At 41.7% G+C, this 9,117-nt stretch overlaps 1 long non-coding RNA gene across 1 annotated transcript; it reads right to left on the bottom strand.

Moving 5' to 3' along the window:
• Positions 1-7,117: 7,117 nt before the first annotated feature.
• LOC116702415 (uncharacterized) lies at positions 7,118-8,516 on the bottom strand. The gene is made up of 3 exons (XR_004335159.1): positions 8,506-8,516; positions 8,287-8,291; positions 7,118-7,240 (listed from the first exon to the last, which is right to left on the bottom strand). It is a non-coding gene; the product is annotated as an uncharacterized LOC116702415 (long non-coding RNA).
• Positions 8,517-9,117: the final 601 nt, after the last annotated feature.

Here is a 9,117-nt window from a genome sequence, read left to right as displayed (position 1 = left end):
ACATCTCTCCATTTAGTGCATGTATAGGTACTGAGCATGTGTGTATAATTTAGGCCTGTGTGTAATAACAGAGTGTACATTATTATTAAATCCTTTGGTTTGTTTGCGTGTTCCGGCCAGCTTGTTTGTTCCTGTCAGCCTATGTTCTGGTCCCTATTTCCCTGAGGCATTTTGCTCTTGTTTTGTGTTCCTGTTTTTGGTTTTCATTTTTGTCTCTTTTGCCTTTTTGGGATTTTTAATATTTTGATTTTGGACTGTGTCGTGGATTCCTTTTTGTATTCACTGTTTTTGGTTGAATAAATCCTCAACTTTGAACTCACCTCCCTCCCTGCATGCCTCTGTGGTTTGGTCTTCTTTCCCTTCACGTCACAATTTGCCCATTTCTTTCAATTGTTTTGTTTGTTTTTCTTTTTACTCTCCAAGACTCTACCTGGCTGCCCTGCATCATAATGAAAATGCTGATCAAGGCCAAGCCACCACATCATTAAGGGATCCTCATTTCAAACTGAGCTTTCCAAAATCCAGGAAGGGACTGTAGAGCCAGACCAGCGAAGACTGAGGCAACATTCTGTAACTTTATTATTTTTTGACTCAAAAACAAACATGTACATGACACAAAGCACTGCAACTGTACTTTCAACACAGTAAATAAACTTTCGCAAACTGCTCAGTATGCTGTTGGTGTTTACCCTTTCCATTATTGTGTTACATATAGTTTTGTACACTTTAGGTTTAAAGGGAAGAAGCCCAAAAGACTCACTTTATCCAAAATAAAACACTGTCCACAAACTGCTCCGAACAGTTCATGCTCAAAAGCATTTGTCTCTGAAGTAAAGACTCAACTAGTTGTTGCTTTTCACTTTGTAACACATGTTATGTTGGAGATGTTTCACTCTTCAACTAAAACAGAGACCTAAACACACAGGGTGAAAACAGGATCTGCAGCAATGTGCGGTACAACAAAATATGGTCTTTTCTGAAAATAAAACCACAAACTTATTGTGGTAAAACCTCTAAATAAAATTATGAACCTGAAAATGCACATAATAGGAGAATGTTAAATACCTGAGAAAATACAAAATTAAAAGTGCAAACTGTCAGTATATGAACAGTTGTGGAACAGTCTAGTAGATTATACTAGTGATTCACTTTTGTGTGTGGCTCAGGGTATGTTAGGGTTAGATTGGGATGATTTGATGGACATGATCATGGAGAAAGTCTTAGGTAACCCATTGTTGTATAAAGACAAGATTCTGAAGATAAACATCCCGCTGGACCTGTCTTTACAATATGAGCATTCAGACAAGGAGGAGGTCATCGCCAGCTAAGTGTCAAGATTCATTAAGGAGGGGTAGTTTAAAGCCTCCATATCTTCACTGGAGGCCAGAAAACTCCTGTCAGATCCGAAGAACCACGCATGAGGGGATTGCTACCCATATCTTCCGACCAAGGAAGCCCCAGCACCAGTTCACAACACTCCTATAGGCTACAAACCTGTAATGACTGAGAAGAAGAACATTGGTAGTCAACAGGTTCTATAATGTGTGTTCACATTTCTCTAATTTGGATTCAGTGAATCGGTCAACACTGTATTTAAATGTACAATGACAGTGGTCAGTACATGTTTATAGTATCTGTAAAATGTTTCATATGAATTTGTGTAATACAGAGTATTTGCTTAGGAAATACTTGGCTATATGTTCAAGAAAAGAGATTATGTTGTATGAACAGTGAATGTAAGTAGGTTATTACAGAGAAAACTCACTGCTCTATCCCCTGTAGCTGTAAAGGACCCCCCTGTAAAGGTTGCATGCATTCTGCAGCCAGAACACATTTAGGCAAACAGGTGGGAAACCTGGATGGGCTATCATGCATGGAGGCCATTCATCCAGCTGCTGCAGCCGTCTGGTAACCTATTTTGCATTACCTAACATAAGGTAAGTATCTGCAGTGGCATGTTGTCTGCAAACATATATTGCCAACATTAGTGTAGGAAAGATAATGCTACCTGTGGCACCTCCTGGCAGCATAGATTCTCAGGCTCAAATGGCATTGTTGCACAATTTCCCCATGTGCACCTTAAAAAAAAATTTAAAAAAGAGTCATGCATGTAAAGAAATAAGAAAACCGATATTTGGAACAAACTATGCAAACACATTGATGACAATTTGGTACCTTGAAACTTTTATAGTTTTCCTCAATTGCTAAAACACTAAACCCTATTGTCTGAACCAAATGCTCAGTTGCCTAAACCCACTGATTGAATCAATCACTCTTTGGCAAAACTATAAGCACTTTTCACCTGTTTAGACACAACTTGCCAGCACATTTTCATTGTGATGCACCCATGCTGCATTATGGTGAGCACAGGTGACCAGTCAAACACAATTAAAGCCCAGGTGTCACCACTTGAACACACCAACTCAAAATTGATCACACTTGTGGCTAATGATGTGAGAGAACATATATAGTAAGCCAGTTCAGAGAGCACTGGTTTGTGAGAGAACAGGTAATTACCTTTTTTTGACATAATACAGTATGTAAATGTTGACAGCAATTACTGTATGACATACTATATACTGTACCACAGTATACTGTAAGTAATTGTTTTAGTGCATTAGGGGTGATCCGAGTATCCGGCTGAAACAAGTATCCGGTACGGATAAAGCACTTTTCCCGAGTACAAGTATTATCCGAGTAATATGAGTCAATATCCATGCTCGGATTGAATAAAACTCCTCAACTGGCCGCGCAGCGTTCTGTGATAATAAGTGCGCACCCCCCCCCCCCGCCTACAAACACGCTCGGATCAATTACACACACACACAACATGGAGAAATGCCTCTCTCTCTCTCTCTCTCTCTCTCTCTCTCTCTCTCTCTCTCTCTCTCTCTCTCTCTCTCTCTCCTCTCCTCTCTCTCTCTCTCTCTCTCTCTCCTCTCTCTCTCTCTCTCTCTCTCTCTCTCTCTCTCTCTCTCTCTCCGTCAGGCAGTCGGGTCTGCGGATCTGTTCCGTTAACGTTTAGGGTTTCTTCAGCTTCAGGTTTGTTTTTAACTTTGGTTTGTAGTCTTTACATAGTAACCAGTAGATTTCTGGTGAACGTGGGGTTTGTAGTCCTTACATAGTAACCAGTGGATTTCTGGTGAACGTGGGTTTGTAGTCCTTACATAGTAACCAGTGGATTTCTGGTGAACGTGGGGTTTGTAGTCCTTACATAGTAACCAGTGGATTTCTGGTGAACGTGGGTTTGTAGTCTTAAATAGCAACTCCCGTAGGTCTCTGTGAACGGGGTTTTAGACATTTTTTACTGTCAGCCCGTTGCGTCTCTGCCATCGGAGATTCTTTATTTTCTTTCTTACTGTCACTGCCCCCCCACCCACACCCCACTCTCTCTCACACACTCACACACACACACTCACACACACACACACACACACACACACACACACACACCTGGTGTGTAAATAAAAAAAATAAAAAAGAACCAAAAAAAACACTGATCATGAAAAAATAAAAAGTTAAAAGAAAGTTATACTGAGTATGAAAACTCTTGTTCATTACATTTTACTTTATAATTGCAACCGCATGTGTTGTATTCATTGTTGCAAAACGTTCTGTAGTTTGTTTGTTACCATGACAACACCATTGATCTGAAGCTCGATGCTGTCATGTAAATAGTTTTCTAATCAGCAATAAATATAACAATTTTTGATCAACTCATATCAATTGCATGCTTAAATAACATACCGGTTAAAGCCCCGCCCATTTCAAGAGAACCCGACCCACTTCCGGGTTAAATCTGACCACTTCCGGTTTAGCCCCGCCCAGTCCGAGTACGGATCCGGATACAGATAATTAATGTGGTAAACAGATACAGATAATGCTGTACTCGCTCATCCCTACAGTGCATCACTGTACCAATGTACTGTAGTATTGTAATGGAGGGTTGGTCTAACTGTTTGTAGGCCTAGTATTCCATGTATATTTTTTTGTAACTCCATGTTCTCTTTTTGTAGAATTGAAAGACTGCCACATGGGGCTGGGAGGACAGGTATGTTCTCCCCACACCAAGAGACCCTAATTGTTGATATGGTCCGTGAGAACAATGCCATTAAACTGACTGAAATTCAGCAGAAGATCATTGAGGACAATGTAAATTTTGAGGGTATCAACAGTGTTGATCGTGTCCTCAAGTGTAACAGACTGTGCATTACAGTTTTTTCCAATTGCTAACACACTAAAATGAAATGCACAGTTATTTAAACTGACACACAGAGAGCAAAACTTCCTCAAGTCTCCAAAAGCCTTAACACATTTTCTGCTTTACACACATTTTGTATTTCAAAATAGCACTTTTTAAATGCACTGAACACAGTTTTCTGCATAAGACACAACAATCTCACATGTTTGCCATTTCAAAACACTGCCATTCAAAATGACACAACATGAGCTAATTTGAGAATTACATGTGCCACCTGGCCAAACACCTCAATGGTTAATTGTCAACACTCCAATCAGGATGTAAGCACTATGAAAAGAAAAATATTTTGGCATTGTCCAAGCTCTATTTAATTTATTTTTTCTAAAGGACTGAGAGACGACACCATGGTGGAGGAAGTGGCCAAATGTACAGGAAGCTGGCATTGTAAACTTGGTTTTGGGACATAATGTAAATGTGCTGTATTTATATAGCGCTTTTCTAGTCTTAAAGACTACTCAAAGCGCTTTTACATAGTACAGGATACATTCATACGCCGAGGCTGCCGTACAAGGTGCCACCTGCTCATCAGATAAAAACCCACACACATTCACACTCCGATGCATAGCACCTCAGGGCAACTTCGAGGTTCAGTGTCTTGCCCAAGGACACTTCGACATGGGACTGCAGGGAAAGGGATCGAACCACCAACCTTCCGATTGGCAGGCAACCACTCTACCACTGATCCACAGCCGCCCTGTAATGATAATGAAATCAGATTACTAGAAATTCAAAGCCACATCATCCAAGACAACACCTTATTCAACAACATTCAACGAGTCAGTCTGTCCACATTGGCTCGCATTCTCGAGCAAAACCATATCGTAATGAAACAACTTTATAAAGGTGCCGTTTGAGAGAAACGCTCAAGGAAACAAAGAGGTCAGACGAGCATATGTGGATGTATGTACAATATTGACTGCAGTACACTACACGCAACATTGTTTCCCAGTGTACTGGAGAACACCATATTGACAGATTTTTGTTATTTGTTTCAGGGAGTACTGGAAATGGATGTTCCTGAAATCCCACATGAGTTCATCTTTATAGATGAGGCTGAGTTCAACCTAGCAAAGACCAGAAGAAGGTGGAGAAACGTCATTGGCCACCAAGCCATTATGGATGTTCCTGGCCAACGTGGTGGGAACATCACAATGTGCGCTGCCATCTCCAGTATGCATAGTGTACTCCATCCTCATGCCAGCCTTTGACCATACAACACAGCCCATATTCTCACATTTCTGGACAGACTTTAAAACATTCTCATACCACCAGAGCGTATGAACGATGCAGACCATCAAGGAAACCGGTACGTTGTAGTATGGGACAACGTGAGCTTTCATCTTGCAGCCGCAGTCCAAAACTGGTTTGCTGACCACCCAACATTTCTCGTGCAATACCTCCCACCATACTCACTATTTCTGAACCCCATAGAAGAGTTCTTTTCAACATGGTAGTGGAAGGTACACGACCGGCAGCCCTTGAGCAGGCTATGGAAGAGGCATGTGATGAGATTGATTTGGGTGCAATTCAGGGATGGATAAGGCACTCAGTTAGCTTCTTCCCTCGATGTCTGGCAGGGGAAGTTATTGCGTGTGATTTTGACAAGGCATTGTGGCCAGACCTGGTTGTTTTCTTGCCTCTTTTTTTACTGTGATATTTTTTCTGAAATTTTCTTTTTCAGTTTACTGTTTTTTGTAAGAATATTTTTGTTCAACCCCATATAAATATATCTGCTGTGCATTTGTTGCACTAACTTGTTTACTGTAGTGAAACATAAAATAATGTTTTAACAGCGTGTGTGTGTGTGTGTGTATCTGCAAATATTTCTGTGCATGTGAACAATCTGATACATATTTTAGTATTATGGCAAAGCATACTAAAGATTGGGGTGCTTTTCTTTATGCCCAACAGTGTGTAGTTGGTTAGTCAAAAATCTGGTAATATGATTGAAGTGTGTGCCATTTCATGCAAAAGTTTGATTTTGATAATTCTGTGTGTAGTTTCGGTTGCAATGCTTCATTTTGCAGGATATATGAGGTATTTTGCAGTTTGGGTGTGTGGTTTTGTGAATTATGTTACATATTTTGATAGAACCAGACTAGTTTGCAAAAGTGTGTGTTAGCAATAGGAAAAAACTGAACAGCTGAGTAATGCACTTATTTGTATATTTTTTTTTAATTTTTACATGGTCTTACTGTACACAAGTGGCAAATGCAATTTATTTCTGTCCTGTCATGTCCTGAGCATTGTGTTTTCTATTTTTCTACATAGTGTTTAGTGACTGTTCAGTAGCGTTTTTAATTTTGATTGACCTGGGGCACAATTTGACAACATAGTTTTGTTTGAGCACAGATTGAACTGTTTTGAGGTGAAAGTTTAGTTTTGCAAGTAGAGTCCGATTTTTTTTTTTTTTTTTTTTTTGAATGTAGCTTGAAAATTGGGTTTTGTGTTCACAGTTTAGGGAATATGGGATATTCCCTAAATAGTTTTTCCCCTCCCTGCTGATATTCAGGGATATGTTATCCCAGAGGGCTCCAGAGGCAGTTGCAAGGTACCAAAAGGCCCAAAAGGGCTGCAGCCTCTGTGTGAGAAGTTCAGAGAAGATATGGAAAGAAGAAAGAAGGACTTTCGCCCCGTTTCTCAATGTCGAGGATCCTTCCTTGCTAGTCCTACCAAGGAAGGATCCTTCAGAGGCTAGGTCAGAGTCCTCCTTAGCATTCGACGAACACGTAAGATGGAACAGGCTACCAAGTGCTCGTCATTGTGTAATGATGTCAGTGAAAAGGCCCGCCTTTTGCACTGCAATAGACCTCTTTCACAGATGACATGTTGACATGTCATAGTATGAAAAACACAGGTGTATTAAAAATATTAATGATGGCTGCATTCCACTTAGGAGACGCCCTGGTATTGTGCATGCTGACTCACTGAAATAGCTAACTGGGAAACCTAATGGAATTGAGCCATCGTTAAGGTTATCTCTTTCATTTGTGCTTTCCTACCACAAGAGGTTAAAATGTCAGCTGTGAAAATTCAGCAGTGGACAACGATGGATGTGCTGATAATTGGTTTGCTGTACAGCATCTTTGCTGAGATGGAGCTGGATTTGTTGAGGGAGCATGGGCGTCAGGCTGCCCGCAGGAGGAGGAGGTTGGTGTGTCGCCACCTCTGCCGTCAAAGACACGGGTTGGTAAGTAATGTTAAAACATGAGCAAAGGGTGAATAAATAATGTTGTACTAGCTAATAGGCCAACGTTAACTCATGATTCGCTATTGTTATGTCTAAACATGTTAAAGTCGTGGGAGTTAACTAGGGGTGATCCGAGTATCCGGCTGAAACGAGTATCCGGTACAGATAAAGCACTTTTGCCGAGTACAAGTATTATTCGAGTAATATGAGTCAATATCCGTGCTCTGATTGAATACAACTCCTCAACAGGCCGCGCAGCGTTCTGTGATAGTCACAGCGCCCCCCGCCTACAAACACGCTCGGATCAGTCACACACACAGAACGTGGAGAAATGCGCTCCCTCGGCCCTCTCGCTCGCTCGCTCGCTCCCGCTCCGTCAGGCACACACACACACACACACACATACCTGGTGTGGAAATTAAAAAAATAAAAAAGAACCACACCTGCTTCCCGTGTACAATCAACCGGCTTATTCTCCACACCTGCCAGCCTGCTCTCGCTCCCGCCTTCCACACCTGTCTGCCATCATCATCACCACCAGTATATCTACTCCGGCTCTTCACTCCAGTCTTCACCTGATCGTTGTCGCAACTACCTGGGTGAACGCCTCGTATCTGTAGCGCTAAAAACTAATAGCTTACCTGTTTGAATGTTATTTCCTAGACTTACCTCTCTTGTGTTTTCCTCCTCAGTTTCACTCCGGTCAGCTGGCTCCTGGCTCCCCTCCTGGTCCTCCTCCCTCGGCGCCCCCCTCGTCCTCTTCAGCCTTCCCATCTACCGCACTTGTCAGCCTTCGACCCCCACTGCCTCCTCTTCAGCCATCTAGTTCCCGGACTCGCCCTCCTGCCATTCCCTGTATCGCCGTCCGCCTTCGCTCCCGGCCCCCTCAGGACTCAACCCCGGCATTCCCCACATTATTCCTCAGTCCTCACTGATTCCCTGGCTTCCATCCCCGGGTCTCGTACCTCCGTCCACCCACTCCCCTTTCCCTCTTTTCCACTTAATAAATACCTTATCCGTGAGCTGTGCGTTTGGGTCTGTCCTTCCCCGTAACACCATGTGTTGTATTCATTGTTGCAAAACGTTCTGTATATAGGTTGTTTGTTACCATGACAACACCATTGATCTGAAGCTTGATGCTGTCATGTAAATAGTTTTCTAATCAGCAATAAATATAAAAATTTTTGATCAACTCATATCAGTTGCATGCTTAAATAACATACCGGTTAAAGCCCCGCACATGTCAAGAGAACCCGACCCACTTCCGGGTTAAATCTGACCACTTCCGGTTTAGGCCCCGCCCAGTCCGAGTACGGATCCGGATACAGATAATTCATGTGGTAAACAGATACAGATACAGATAATGCTGTACTCGCTCATCCCTAGAGTTAACGTTATTCATCATCACCGTTATGAAGATTAAAAGCGTGTGCTTATACTTAACTACTATAACTTACAACTATACTTAACTTTACTATTATACTAGGCCTATTAGCTTTGCTGATTGTGGTTGTATTGTAACATTAAGCCTATTGGCTGGTAACATTCTAACTTTTAAAACAAATGCGGTGGTAAAATACGTGATCAACAACAAAAAGGCTATATGAAGTAACAATAACAAGGTCAACTATGCTGTTAATGAACCAGTAAAAGGAAACGGGTTTAA

The sequence above is a fragment of the Etheostoma spectabile genome, chromosome 15 (assembly GCF_008692095.1).
Source record: "Etheostoma spectabile isolate EspeVRDwgs_2016 chromosome 15, UIUC_Espe_1.0, whole genome shotgun sequence".
Taxonomy (NCBI): Eukaryota; Metazoa; Chordata; class Actinopteri; order Perciformes; family Percidae; genus Etheostoma; species Etheostoma spectabile.
Note: the sequence above shows the minus strand (reverse complement) of the source record. Positions and strands in the feature narration are given on the sequence as shown.